The sequence below is a fragment of the Cervus canadensis genome, chromosome 10, assembly GCF_019320065.1.
Source record: "Cervus canadensis isolate Bull #8, Minnesota chromosome 10, ASM1932006v1, whole genome shotgun sequence".
Taxonomy (NCBI): Eukaryota; Metazoa; Chordata; class Mammalia; order Artiodactyla; family Cervidae; genus Cervus; species Cervus canadensis.
The window spans coordinates 63,851,730-63,865,517 of record NC_057395.1 but is presented as its reverse complement, the minus strand read 5'-3'; the positions used below and the strand labels follow the sequence as shown (position 1 = coordinate 63,865,517).

Sequence of the window (13,788 nt, the reverse complement as noted above, 5' to 3'; positions counted from 1 at the left end):
CTTAACAAAACCCACAAAAGAAACAGTTCAGCAAAACAAAATTATATATGAGTAACATAAAATATAATAGTGTCTTTTTTTTAAGAATTGTAAGAATGTAAATAATAACGGTTTGCTTATGAGACTTCAAGTAAAAAAACCAAAAACACTGATTTTTTTCCCCTACTCTTCCATGTTATAATACCCATATTATTTCACAGTAGAAAGAATACAATTCTTTTATATTTTATATTATACTCATCCCCAGAACAGTGGTACTGTGACGAAAGAAACATGGTGATGTGAGCACAGTCAAGCAACCAGGAGAGCCACTGGTTGTCAAAAGGGCATCCCGGGCCACAGTCTACAGCAATCCCAAGTCTCACACACAGGGTCTATTTCCCAGTGGGAGGACAGTTCATCTGGAACATACGTCACTGATAGCACCAGCTAAGCGACATCATCCTCTCTTGGGATACTACGGTCCTTTGTCAACATGAGAGCAGTTACTAGGTGACAAAGGGCAGAAAATATTTAAATTAAATCCTCCAGAGTGCCTGGTTCAAAATCTAGGGGTAATGGAATTATCCTTAGGTTACAGGCTAAACTACAGGAACCAATTTATTCCTATTTTAGAAGGTAGCATGTAAATCAATATTTGCAAGTAGTTATAGGTATTACTGTTCAAATGCTGTGTTCTCCCTCATGTTTAACAGATCTTTGTATGGACGTATGCAGGCAAACCATGGAGCTCTCTCCTAGGCTCCCAGGCTTAAAATCCCAAGTCACCCTCTGCTCTGGCCTCTCCCAAATTATACGAGGAGAAAAATGGTCCACAGAATTTGAATTTGCTTTAAATAATAGTATAACTCTATTAATTATACTAAAAGAGTGCTTTCTTTTTCTTTTGTGGAGGAAAGAGAGGTAGAAAGAGACTATAAAATGTCTCCTAATAATCCCTGCCTCTGGGCATCCACTCCTGTGTGCAATTCCCTCCCTTTGAGTGTGGGCAGGACCTATATAACTTGCCTCTTATAGAACAGGCAAAGGTGACAGCAGATCACTTTCACGATGGTGTTCTGTGAGACCATAACATCCGTCTTACTGGCAGGCACTCTCCCACGCTGGCTAGATGCAATAAGCTGCTATGCTGTGAGCTACTCAAGAAAGAATGCCGTGTGGCAAGGAACTGAGAGTGCCCACAAAAGACTACAGCCGTCAGCCTGACAGCCTGAAATAACATGTGAGCCTGGAAGCAGACCCTTCCTCAGTAGATTTTTCAGATGAGAACCAGCCCTGGCCAACTCCTTGACTGCAGCCTTGCAGAGAACCCTGTTAAGTTGTGCCTAGACGTCTCACCCACAGACACTGTGAGAAAATAAATGTGTTATTTTAAGATACTATGTTCATGGTAATACTGTCACACAGCAACAGATAATATAGAGTAGGATCAGAAGCTCTCGGTTTCCATTTGCCTGGGCAATGCTTTATATTACACTTTCCCCTTTATGATAAGTATAATCTTTATAATAAAAAAGTCTTTTAAACTGTTTTCTGAGACCTGGGTTAGAAATCATGTCTTATATAACTATCCTTTTTTTGTATACCCATTGCCAAGTACCTCAAAACCTCACAGCTAGATTGCTTATGATGATGGTATTCACTCTGGCTGGCAACACTCAGTCTGGCCTTCTAAGCCCATGTCAAATCTAAGCGCCATCATTCTTTCCAAACTCATCTCCCATTAGTTAGTCCACAATGAGGCCTCAGCAGCTGGCCCAGCCAACTGCTGGCCCCCGCGACCGCTTCAAGCTCTTATAGCTCACACCTCTGCTCATGCTGTGCCTCTCCCTGCCATTCCTCCCTGTCTCAGCCAAGTCTACTTCCACGCTGACCCAGCTCACTCCAAATGCAGGAAGGCAGCCAGATGGCCCGGTTCTCAGGGACCACATGCTATCAACTCCTGGCACAAACAACTATCCACTGCAGCCTCTCTTTAGCACTGTGGATCTGCTCCTGGATCCGGCTGTTTGCCGCTGCTCCAGCCAGAGGATAAGGTTCATTGTCATGTATGCCCTCAGCACTGACCCCTTATATGACTGGTATTCTTGTCAGCAACAACTCCACATAACCCCAGTAGTTTAACACTTTTTTGACATGTACTTGAAATACTATAATGAATAAAACATTTTTCAGGTCTGTGAAGGAATAGCTTTCTCAGCTGTGAAGCAACAAAAGCAACCAAAGAGAAACGTGAACAGATTTAAATACTCACAGCAACTCCAGTCAAATGTTTGGAATAAAAAAAATAACAAAATGTTCATAAACAGAGAAGCAGTTCATTATGTGAAGTTTGTACTAGTAATTCTCCCATCCAAGTACTAACCAGACCCGATCCTGCTTAGCTTCCGAGATCAGACAAGATCGGGTGCATTCAGGGTGGTATGGCCGTAGACAGCACTATGGAATTCTAATTAGTCATTTAAAAGAATGAAGTAGCTCCGTACTTACTGATATGGATACTCTCAAGATACACTGCTAAGTGAAAACAGGAAGTTGTTCAGTGTACACTGTACGACTGTATGACATGTATGGTTGCAGATGGGGGGAAAGGTATTATAAAATGCATAGAAAGGAAACCGGAAGGATAGGTATTAAACTGTTGACAGCTCTACAGAGAAGCTTAAGCTAGAAAAACAGGTGGTAAAGAGGAACTCTCACATGTCTTCTGTATACTCCAGGAGCAATGGGTGTACCCAGCACTCAGCTCTTGAGTGAGTGCTTTCTTTTAATTCTCCACTTAAAAGAAATCAGGGCTTCCTGGAGAAATGGCTGAATCCAAGGTTGGGTGAGTACAAGATGAGCATGCTACATTTTCTTATGACAGAAAGTGAAGAAGACACAGGAACTAGCTTGACAGGCTCCCACAACATGGTTATTAAAATAAATAATGCTAGAAACCATTATAACCCACAGAACAAAAGAAATTCCATGAGACCACGTGGATAAAAAGAGGGAAGGAAGGAAAGAAGGGAGGGAGGGAGGAATCAGGGAGAGAGGGAAAGACAGGCAGGCATTCCCTTAACAGAATACAAACTAATAAATGTAGAAGGAATGATGAGAGTTAGAAATCACCATTTGGTAGCCATCAGAGTAAAAATATTTATCAGGCAAGAAACAGAAGTGGATATTAAAATAATGGGTGAACATCTAATAAAGAAACATACAGATATTTGAGTATATATAAATAAAGATACTTACATACACTCAAGGTCTTCTCACAAGAAACTTAGTAACTATAAAGGGAAAAATAACAGCTTTACAGTAGAGAAACCTGATAGGCAGTACCTCTAGCCAAGTGACCAAAGTTAACTTCACCAATAAATGGGACAGATATCATGTGGCTCCTGATAGAATGTACTTGAAAAGGACACATCACTTGCATGGTGTTGTTGCTAAAAGGGAACAACCTAAATCTAATTATCTGAATATATATATAAAAAAAAAAAAAAACACCCAAATTTAAGGACATCATATTCTTCAGAAAGACTGAAAAAAATGTTTCAGATGAAAGGAGACTAATGAAACATGACAATTAAATTCAGTGTGACATCCTGATTTGGATCCTGATCCCCTCAAAAAAAAATGTTTCCCCCACGTTTGCTATGAAGGACATTATTAGAACTGATAAAGTCTGAATAAGGTCCTGACTTTGATAATTACATTATGGTCAAGTAATTAAATGTTCTAGTTATCAGGAAATCGACACTGAAGAATTTAGGGGTAAAGGTCTGCAACTTACTTGCAAATAATTCAGAAAAATACTTTTTAAAGAACAGAATAATGAAGCAAACACAGTAAACTGCTAACAAACAGGGACTCTGGCTGAAGGTATGTAAGGAATTCTTTCTGCTATTTTTGCAACTTTTTATGTATTCCAATATTCAAAATAGAAACATCTTTTAAATATAAAGATGAAAAAATTTCTGTAGGAAAAATACTTCGAGGTCACAGAATAGCTAAGTGGGAGGAAAGCAACCCTGGCAAAGCTATCCGCACTTGGCCCTCACAAAAGAAATTGCGCATTTACTCCACAAGATGGCAGAGCTGCCCCAAAGGCCAGAACTGTGTCGGGAGCAACAAACGCAGGGATTCTGCTCTAGACTAAATGGTGTTGCCTTCCCAGCCTCCTTCACACTGATCGTGACTCCATCCCAAGTTAGAAATTACAAGACTGGCACCAGCTCAGGGCAGCAACCTCTAAACAGTGACTAACACAGCAGCACCCCGGCCTCCAGGGGCCTCGTGGGATGCTTCTGAGAATGATCCCGCCCCCCCACCTGCTGACTTACATAATACATTCCTTGTGAATGAGTTCTCAACAACCAGCAATCTTTCTGGATCGTCCTGTGCTCACCACTAAGCCCATGTTCCAAAAGAAAAACCAGGAACACCATTCAGTTTCCAGATCAACACTTCCACCCCCTCAAATTAAAGAATTTCAAAGGCACCACCCTGTCTGGAGTACTGACATCACTTGTGCCACACACAGTGCTCTTCAAAGCTGGCCTGCTAAGCTGCTTTCTCGAGTATACACACTGCTTTAACATGTGCCCTCAAGGGCAGTGCAAGCTCCGCGTCACACACTGTGCAACCTCTCTAAAGGCAGGATGTGTGTTCACTTCACCTGATCTATACAGCACCCAGCATCTCATCAGATGGCATTCAGTACTCAGTCAGAAGATAGGAGATGGAGTGACCCAGCCATTGGGAAATGTGGTATTCTAACTCTGGCTGAGTTACCCCTTCTTGACAAGTACTAGGTTATTCTATAAAACAGGGAGAATTAACAGTGAAAAATTAGCAAGAACTTAGATGTCTTTCAGCAGTGGGAAGTTAAATAAATTATGGAAAATCCATCCAATGAAACAAATTATATGTAATCGTGAAAGAGCTATGAACTGACACGAAAAAATACTGTATAAAAATGACAAACCATTGACTAATACAAGAAAATGATTTCACTACTATGTTTTTAAAAAGTTACATGGGTACATGTGTGTTTGTATATGCAGAGAACCACGTGTTGAAGAACGGAAAAGCATATACCAAACTGTCCCATGGTTCCTTCAAGAGGGGGAAGAGTAACGGAGAACTTTTCACTTTTTTTCCTTTTACTTAGTTTTAATTTTTCCCAGTACATTTGGTTTTGAAATTTATAGGAGGGAAAAAAACAGCAAAATGACGCCTTATATATTAATAATAATCTTTAAATATGGGTCCTAACTGTCTTTATGCCAGAGTAGTTATGAAAATTCATCAAGAAGTTGTACTTACAAAGAATTAGTATTCCTTAGTGTTCTCACTGTGAAAAATCAAATTTAAATTTTAAAATCAACACTAAATAAAATCTTTCATTGCTATCTCCTTATGACTCAAAAATGATGACCATGCTTGCTTGGAGGACAGCAAGGAGGACTATGGCTGGAACAGAGGCAGCAGGAAGGAGGGAAACTAAGGAAAACATGAGACTTGAGTGGTAGCAGGAAGCAGCCGGGCCACAGTAAGGACCCGAGGCCCTCGCTCATGGCCAAAACCAACAGTTCAGGTGGTGGGAGACATGCAGGTTATTTTTACTGTTCTTGTACTCTTCTAGATTTCTTTTCAACTTTATGAACATAAAAAAGCAAGTTACCAAAAAAGAATATGCTGAATAAAGACAAGATTACCCCCATTAATGAGGTAAAAAGTACCAATGAAATCCCTAGTGGAGTTTGAATAAGGTCCAGATTTTGATAATTGTGGTAACATAAGAGAATGCCCTCATTTTTTTTTTTAAGGAAATATACATTAAAATATTCAAAGGTAAATACTGTCAAACAATTCATAGGAAAAAAAAAAAAACTTTAAAATACCTTAAGGCCACAGAACAGCTAAGTAGGAGGAATGCAACCTTAACAACAGAGAGATGCAAGTGAACTGACAGCTCTCTCTATCCTGCAAACGAAGCATTTCAATAGATTCACAAATAAGAAAGCAACTAAAAAAAAAAAAGAACGAAAGCAACTCAAAGCAACTATCTGTTTGGTACCAACTTACCTGCTCAGCCTTAACCCAGTTCAGGAAGCCTGCAGTTAAGTCAGAAAGCACAGCTAATAGTCTCAGAAAAGACCCTGTGATTATACTATTGATGCTGTTCTGTCTTCATCTCCAAATGCCTAACTGCTACTCATCCTTCAAGGCCCTGTCAAGTTCCATATTCTTCCAACCCTACCCTCAATCTATTAACCTAAACATCACCTGTCTCCAGATGTCAGGTCCAAAGAGCACTTAATGTACCCTAAGACCAAGAGCGCCCCATCAATAGCTAGCAGAGCTCCCAGGCATACAGTAAGACGTATAGTATTCACTCCCAAGCATATAGTATTCGCCCTCAGGCAACAGGACTCAAATAAGAGAATCCTGAGTTCAACTTCCATGTGACAGGCACACATTATCACTGGCAGTCTTCTCTTCTTAAAGGTTTAAGTAATTTTCATGACACCACCTTACTTTCTCTCTTGTAATACAATCTCATTCATGCCTCAGGACAGAAGGACCTACAAGGGCAATGACCAGATGTCTCATTCATTTCTCTAACCCCAAAAGAACAATCAGTTCTCAGCCAGTGTTCCACCAGGACATGTCTGATGACAGACTACAGACACTTCCAACTTCCCAAACTACATTGCCTCTAAGTCCTCAAGAAAACAGAGAATATAGGCGCCTGAAATCTAACAATTATAAGCACTACACTAAACCAGACCAAGTTAATTTAAAAATAAATCATTTACAAAAAGAACCATAGGCATTACTCTGACACTAACCTGGTTAATTTGCAAGTAAATCATCTGTAAACTTTTAATAATTCAGTGACAAGTAACTTCCCATTCACTTTATAACTGACAACACATCAGTGGAACACTAGACCATGTGGCAATGTCTGATTTCTAACAGGTATTCAGTTTAAAAAAAAGAAAAAGAAAAAATTAGCTGAATAAGCCTGAACTTCTATTTAGTCTTCTCTCTTGTTTATGGTTCATGTAGAATATTCACAAATGACACAGCTTAGAATAGAGTCTGGCACTTAGTAGGCACTTGTTAAATATTCATTGACTAAAATCAATGAATGGGTTTCTCTGGTGGTTCAGTGGTAAAGAATCCATCTGTCAAAGCAGGAGACATGAGTTCAATCCCTGGGTCAGGAAGAGCCTCTGGAGAAGGAAATGGCAACCTACTCCAGTATACTTGCCTGGGAAATCCCATGGATAGAGGAGCCTGACGGGCTACCATACATAGGGTCACAAAGAGTTGGACATGACTTTGCAACTGAGCACGCACACAAAATTAATGAATGGACTACAGTCCATTTCCAAACAGCCCTGGTTATCTGTGAATGACCAAATAGGCTGGGCTGAGGTTAGAGAATAACCTAACTTCACAGGGCATGTATTCTAATTTCTGAATAAATTCCTACTCAAGTAGAACAATTTCAACTGCATTCCCCTCTTGACATTTAAGTCATAAAAGCAAATAGCTTAGAGCTTATTCCAAAAGAAAAAAGTAATGGTATCCATGCTGCATTTACTTCTCCTAGCGCAAGCTCCAGGTAATCACACCACTAACCCTACTATACACTCTCTTGCAAATAGGCAAGTACTTCAGTCAGTTGCCATGGTTTCAAAATTATTCCCTAGAAAATCCTCCATGCAACCTCAAGAAACAAAACAACATGAAATCTTTCCACCATCTTTTCCAAGACTTCCCTGTCCCACCCTCACTTTACCTTATTTCCATCTTCACCACAAACCTGAGATGCAGCTAAATTAATTGACATGATACAGAAACTGCATGTGTGTGCAAACTTTAAAACAAGCACTGGGATTTAGCCTCTAACCTCATCTCCTCACTCATCTTCTCTACACAGCATATTTCCTAGTGGTGAAGAACAACTCATTGCCAATCTCAAGTGATGTCTAATGTTAACATCACCCTTAAGACAACATAATAAAAAGCTTAGTCTGCTGAGCTAAGGGACGTGGCTGTGATAGAGAGTTCTCCATGCCAAAAAAGACTTCTAAATTCTGAAATTAAATTTCCACCAAATTTGCACATCAAGTCTAATAATCCCTCCCAAAGGAGGAAAAGTTGGCTGAGGAGAGGAGCCCTGCCATTGAGAAGAGGCTCAGCAAGAAAGGAGAGGATCCTTGGTACCCACCAGCCCACAAGGCTAAGGCACAACACTCTGGACCCACCAGAACAGAAGACCAAAGGAATGAGCCAGAAGTGAGACTTGAGTACTTTTAGTTTACTGTTTTCAAAGAACTGCTCTGCTGCTGCATTTATGCCAACTACATAAAATCTGATCAACAACAACGAAAACCTGCCCCTCCAACCTAAATTGAAATTATCCACATAAAAGTATAAATTCTGTAGACATATAGTCATCATGGTATAAAAGTCTTATAAAAACAAAACTATTTAAATGCCATTAATCTTTTAACATTGTAAACTTTTCTATTTATAATTTAAATTACTCTTTTTTTGCTTGTTTGTTTTTTGCCGTACCGAGCACCTTGCAAGATCTTAGTTCCCAGAACAGGGATTGAACCAGGGCCACACAGTCTAGGTCGTAATCACTGGGCCACCAAGGAACTCCCCCAAATTTAAATTATTCTTAATGTTTGAAAGATTTGAAAGTAATGCCTTTCTAGAAGAAAGGAAAAGAATTTCAAATCTTACATTTATTATTAAATATATAAATTATATAACAAAAATGTGTGTGTAAGTGTATAGATTTCATGACAGCCTATATTAAATAAAGTCACAAGTACACAGTGTCAAAATACAGAATCGTTAAATATTCAACTGATTACCTTCTCTTCATTTGAAAGAGCCTAGTAAGAGACGTGCTACACCTCTATTCATATAGTTCCCTCTCCTGGAATACCTAGTCACTGTGTTACTCATGGGGTACTGCTATACATCCATTAAGATTCAGCTTAAACATCATACCTCCCAGATTAAGGTGGTCTTCAGGCAGGCACTGATCTTCCATCACTGACACTTATTAGCACAGCGTCTGCTACCCAGGGCAACAGGACACTCTAATCGATCTGAGCAAAAAAGATATATGACCAGAGCTTCCACATCCACGTGTGCAGTGTCTTCTCACCATGCAGGCCCTAACTGCAGGAAGACAGTTCCATTTAATCTCTCCTATTTCCCTGAGTCTCTCACTTAAAAGAGTGTCTGCACATCCTTCTTCAGGGAACCATGCTCGACCCACAAATCTCCACAAGTATCTTCATTCTTCCTCTGGGCTCATACACACTCAAGAAGCTGTGTTTTGGGAACTCTACAGCCTGTCTTCTCCACATACATGAAGGAAGAAGGTAACAGACCACCCAGGTTTACCAAAGGAACACATGGTCCCAAACCATATCATCAACAGACCCTCAAGACATTTGATTCCATAACTTGTTTCTGGCTAAATTCTCCAACAAGGCCATGTCTTCCTCTCTTAGGCTGCCGTAGTTCACAATATAGCATAGTCCAGAGGAGGGATATCCTACAAGCCCCCTTTGGCCTTCACGGACATTTAGGAAACACCAGAATTTACTCATACTAATTCCCTCATCCACTACTTTACCTCTTTCAATTAATGTTAAGTCAAATTTTATAAAATAAACAACTTTTTAAAGATAAACGTTTGGGACTTCCCTGGTGGTCCAAGTGGTAAAGAATCTGCCAGCCAATGCAGGGCACATGGGTTCAATCGCTGGTCCAGGAAGATCCCACATGCCGCAGGGCATCTAAGCCCATGAGCTGTAACTACTGATGCCCAAGCGCCTTAGAGCCTGTGCTCTGCAACAAGAGGAGCCACCACAATGAGAAGCCCGAGCACAGCAACTCTGCTCACCCAAACTAGAGAAATCCATGTGCAGCAATGAAAACCCAGCAGTCAAAAATGAATAAATAAAAATTTTTAAAAAGATGAACATTGATCAAGAATCTTAGAATGGGATTAGGGGTGAGAGGGAGATTTAAGAGGGAGGAGACATATGTATACCTATAGCTGATTCATGTTGATGTATGGCAGAAACCAACACAACACTGTAAAGCAATTATTCCCTAATGAATATGATCATAACTATATTTTTTAAGTACCAAGGAAAAAAAGAGTGTAGATTTAATTTTTTTTTAATTTCATTATTATGAAACACAATGATTAAAAGTAAAAGACAAGTGACAGACCAAGAGAAAATACAGTACAATATATAGAAAAGACAAAGGATCCGTATCAATAATATACAAAGGAAACTTGGCAAATCAATAACAAAAAACAAATAATCCTACAGGAAGTGGACAAAGACTATGAAAAGACAATTCACAAAAAAATACACTAAAATATTCAATAAAACATGAAAAACTGTTCAATCTCATTTTAAAAAGTACAACTTAAAAAGTAAACCTTGTATCCAATGTTAACCTACATTAAAGAAAATTCAAAAGATGAGTAGTATTCACAGATAGCAAGAATGTAGGGAAAACATGTACCACATTCTGTACTGTACCACACTCTTGATCATAATATAAAGCAGAATGGTCTTTTTATGAAGGATGATTGGTCATCGGAATTTAAATCATGCATTCTGTTGAATCTAGCAATCATACTTATAAAAACGTATCCTACAGGGCTCTTCATAAGCATTCAAGGATTGCCATATTAATGTTTGAAATACTTTGCTATTGCTCAGTAGTAATCTAAATATCCATCAAAAGGAACCATTTATCAGAAACATAAACATTACCGATAACATCCACATAGGTATTACTGGGAAGACCCAGAGGAATCGGGTGGAGAGGGAGGTGGGAGTGGGGATCGGGATGGGGAATACGTGTAAATCTATTGCTGATTCATGTCAATGTATGACAAAACCCACTGAAAAAATAAATAAATTAAAAAAAAAAACCATACAAATAGCTATTAATGCAACACGCAATCACAATACTTATCTTTCTGTGTAGTCATGGATATGCGCAACTACCTAAACTGTGTGTAAGGTAGAGTTTTCCCCGTCAGTAATGGCAGAAGACCTCACATGGAAACAACCCTTTCGATTACAACCATTATAAACTCTGGGGAAAAAATATAAAGGAAAAAAATATCTAAATGCACTGAAGAGCAACAAAGACAGAGAGAAACACGAGTCAGACATCTGAAATAAACTTTTCATGTAAAGGTGGGCTCCAGTAAGAAGCACTGCATAGCTAAAACCCTTGTGTCTTATTGGCTGAAGAAACAGAAGACAAAGTTCAGTGCAATGACAACACCTAGAAAGTAAGGAGTAAAATCTTAGAAAGAAGACAGCCACAAAAGGGTGGCCTCATTTGATACATTTAAATTCTGTCTGATCTCTGACTGATCTCCAAACCTATAGGTTTCCAAGAAGACCAACTAAAACTCAAAGACTGAACAGAGGTTTCAGATTCCGCCCATTGCAGGAGAAAAGAAAAACATAAAACAGAAGCATATTGCAACAAATTCAATAAAGATTTTTATTAGTAAAAAAAAGGTCTACATCAAGAAACTGGCATTTTGATTTCAAATAAATTTCCCTTTAAAAGAAAGAAATCATTATTCTTCAGAGGAACATAACATAATCCATACTACAACCTATCACTCACAATACAGAGGTTATAATCCAATACATTAGAGACATAAAGAAATGGGAAAGTGTCACCGAGTGAAAAGTCAGTCAATGGCGATTAACTTCAGAATAATCTCGATGTTGTTAGGTATTTTTAAAAAGCTATTAAAACTATGCTCATGATGAGTAAACAGACTGAAAATCTCAGCAGAGAATCTAGGGGAATAAAAGGAATATTATAGAACTAAAAAGTACTAGAAATAAAAAAAATTCACTGGACGGTCTTAAAAGCAGACTGGAGTTGAGAAAAGCATTTGAAAATAGATTGAAAATTTTTCAGTCTGAAAATGAAGGGAGAAAACTGAACAAAAACATAAAAATCCACAGAGTTCCAGTGACCTGTGGGATAGTTTCTAAAAGTCTCACATAAATTTGATGAAATAAATCAGTTTTCATATTCAAGCTCAGTAAAGTTCAAGCAAGTTACATATAACACTAAAACAAATTTTAACATGTCATAGTCAACTGCTAAAAACCAAAGATAAAGAAGAAAATCTTGAAAGCAGCCAGAAAGAACATAAGAGTCAGGGAAAACAACAATATGAATGATCACTAACTTCCTTTCAGAAATAAGAGGACCATGAATAACATCTTTATAAAGTTATTATAAAGAAGTGATACTTTAAAGTATTTAAAGAAAGAAAAACTATAAACCCACAATTCTATATCCAGTGAAAATATCCTTTAAAAATGAAAGTTAAATAAAGTCATGTTCAAATAAACAGAAACCAAGAGAATGTATCACCAGGAAACCTGCCCTACAGATAAAAAAAAAACAAAAAACACAAAAGGAAAATTTAACATGAAAAGAATCTTCAAGAAGAAATAAAGAAGGGAGGTTCAAGAGGGAGGGGACATGCATATACCTAAGGCTGATTCATGTTGATATATGGCAGAAACCAACACAATATTGTAAAGCAATTATCTTCCAATTAAAAATAAATAAATTAAAAAACAAAAGATATGAAGAATACTGGATATGGTAAATACATGTGTAAATCACCATCTCTTTTGTTTTATCTTCTTTAAAATACATGAGCAAAAATTACAATACTATACTGTCAACTTTACAGCATACATAGATTCAATTCATGCGATAACTAGAGCATAAAAGGGGATGTTAATGGATTACACAACATTTTACATAAGATGGTTCAATATTAACTATAAGTAAACTGTGAAAAGTACATATATACATTGTAATACCTAGAGTAACCTCTAAAACAAATGTTACGAAGTATAGCTTAAGGCTAACAGATGAATTAAAATTGGATTTTAAAAATTCAATTAACCTGAAAAAATAGGAAAGAAGGAAAAGAACGAAACACAGGATCAACACACAACAAAATGCAAAATGGCAGACCTCAATGCAATTGTATCAGTAATTTCATTTAATGTAACTAAACAATGCAGTTAAAATCCAAACCCAACTATCTATAAAAGGCAGTTTGAACTTAAAGGCATAGTTATATTGAAAGAAAAGAGACAGAAAGAGATAGAAAGCAAAAGAAAGGTGGAGTACCTATTCTAATATCAGAAAAAGGACACAAGAATTAAGTCAATTTTCATACTCAAGCTCAGTGACTCTCAAGCAGGTTAAATACAAAACTAAAACAAATTTAAGCACATGGTAGTGTTACAGTCAAGAAAAAGACTACCACCAAAGATACAGTGATATTTCACATTACAAAGAGGGCAATTCATGGTTAGGATTTGGGGCTTTCACTGCCGGGGCCTGGGTTCAATTCCTGGTCAGGGAACATTCCACAAGCCCTACAGCCAAAACAAAACACAAAGCGGGGCAACTCATTAGGAGGACATAGCAATTTAAAATATGCATGCAATTTAAAATATGCATGCAAATAAAAACAAAACTTCCAAATACATGGATCAAGACTAATAGAATTAAAGGGAGAAAAAGATAAATCCACAATCACCCATCTCTTAGTAACTGGTAGAAACAGATACACACACAGAAAAAACAAAACTAAACCAGTGGCAACGTATCAGAAAAACACCATCAACCACCCTGACCTAACTGACAGATTTACAATCA

At 38.0% G+C, this 13,788-nt stretch overlaps 2 protein-coding genes across 8 annotated transcripts in view; both read right to left on the bottom strand.

Moving 5' to 3' along the window:
* The window catches only part of LOC122447930 (60S ribosomal protein L39-like), a 36,055-nt gene extending 34,169 nt beyond the window's left edge, over positions 1-1,886 (bottom strand). Inside the window, exon 1 of the mRNA XM_043478710.1 lies at positions 1,875-1,886. The gene's annotated coding sequence lies outside the window, so the exon portion shown is untranslated. The remainder of the gene's footprint in view (positions 1-1,874) is intronic.
* The window catches only part of PHF20 (PHD finger protein 20), a 135,480-nt gene that overhangs the window by 55,332 nt on the left and 66,360 nt on the right, over positions 1-13,788 (bottom strand). The gene's annotated exons all lie outside the window — the stretch shown is intronic.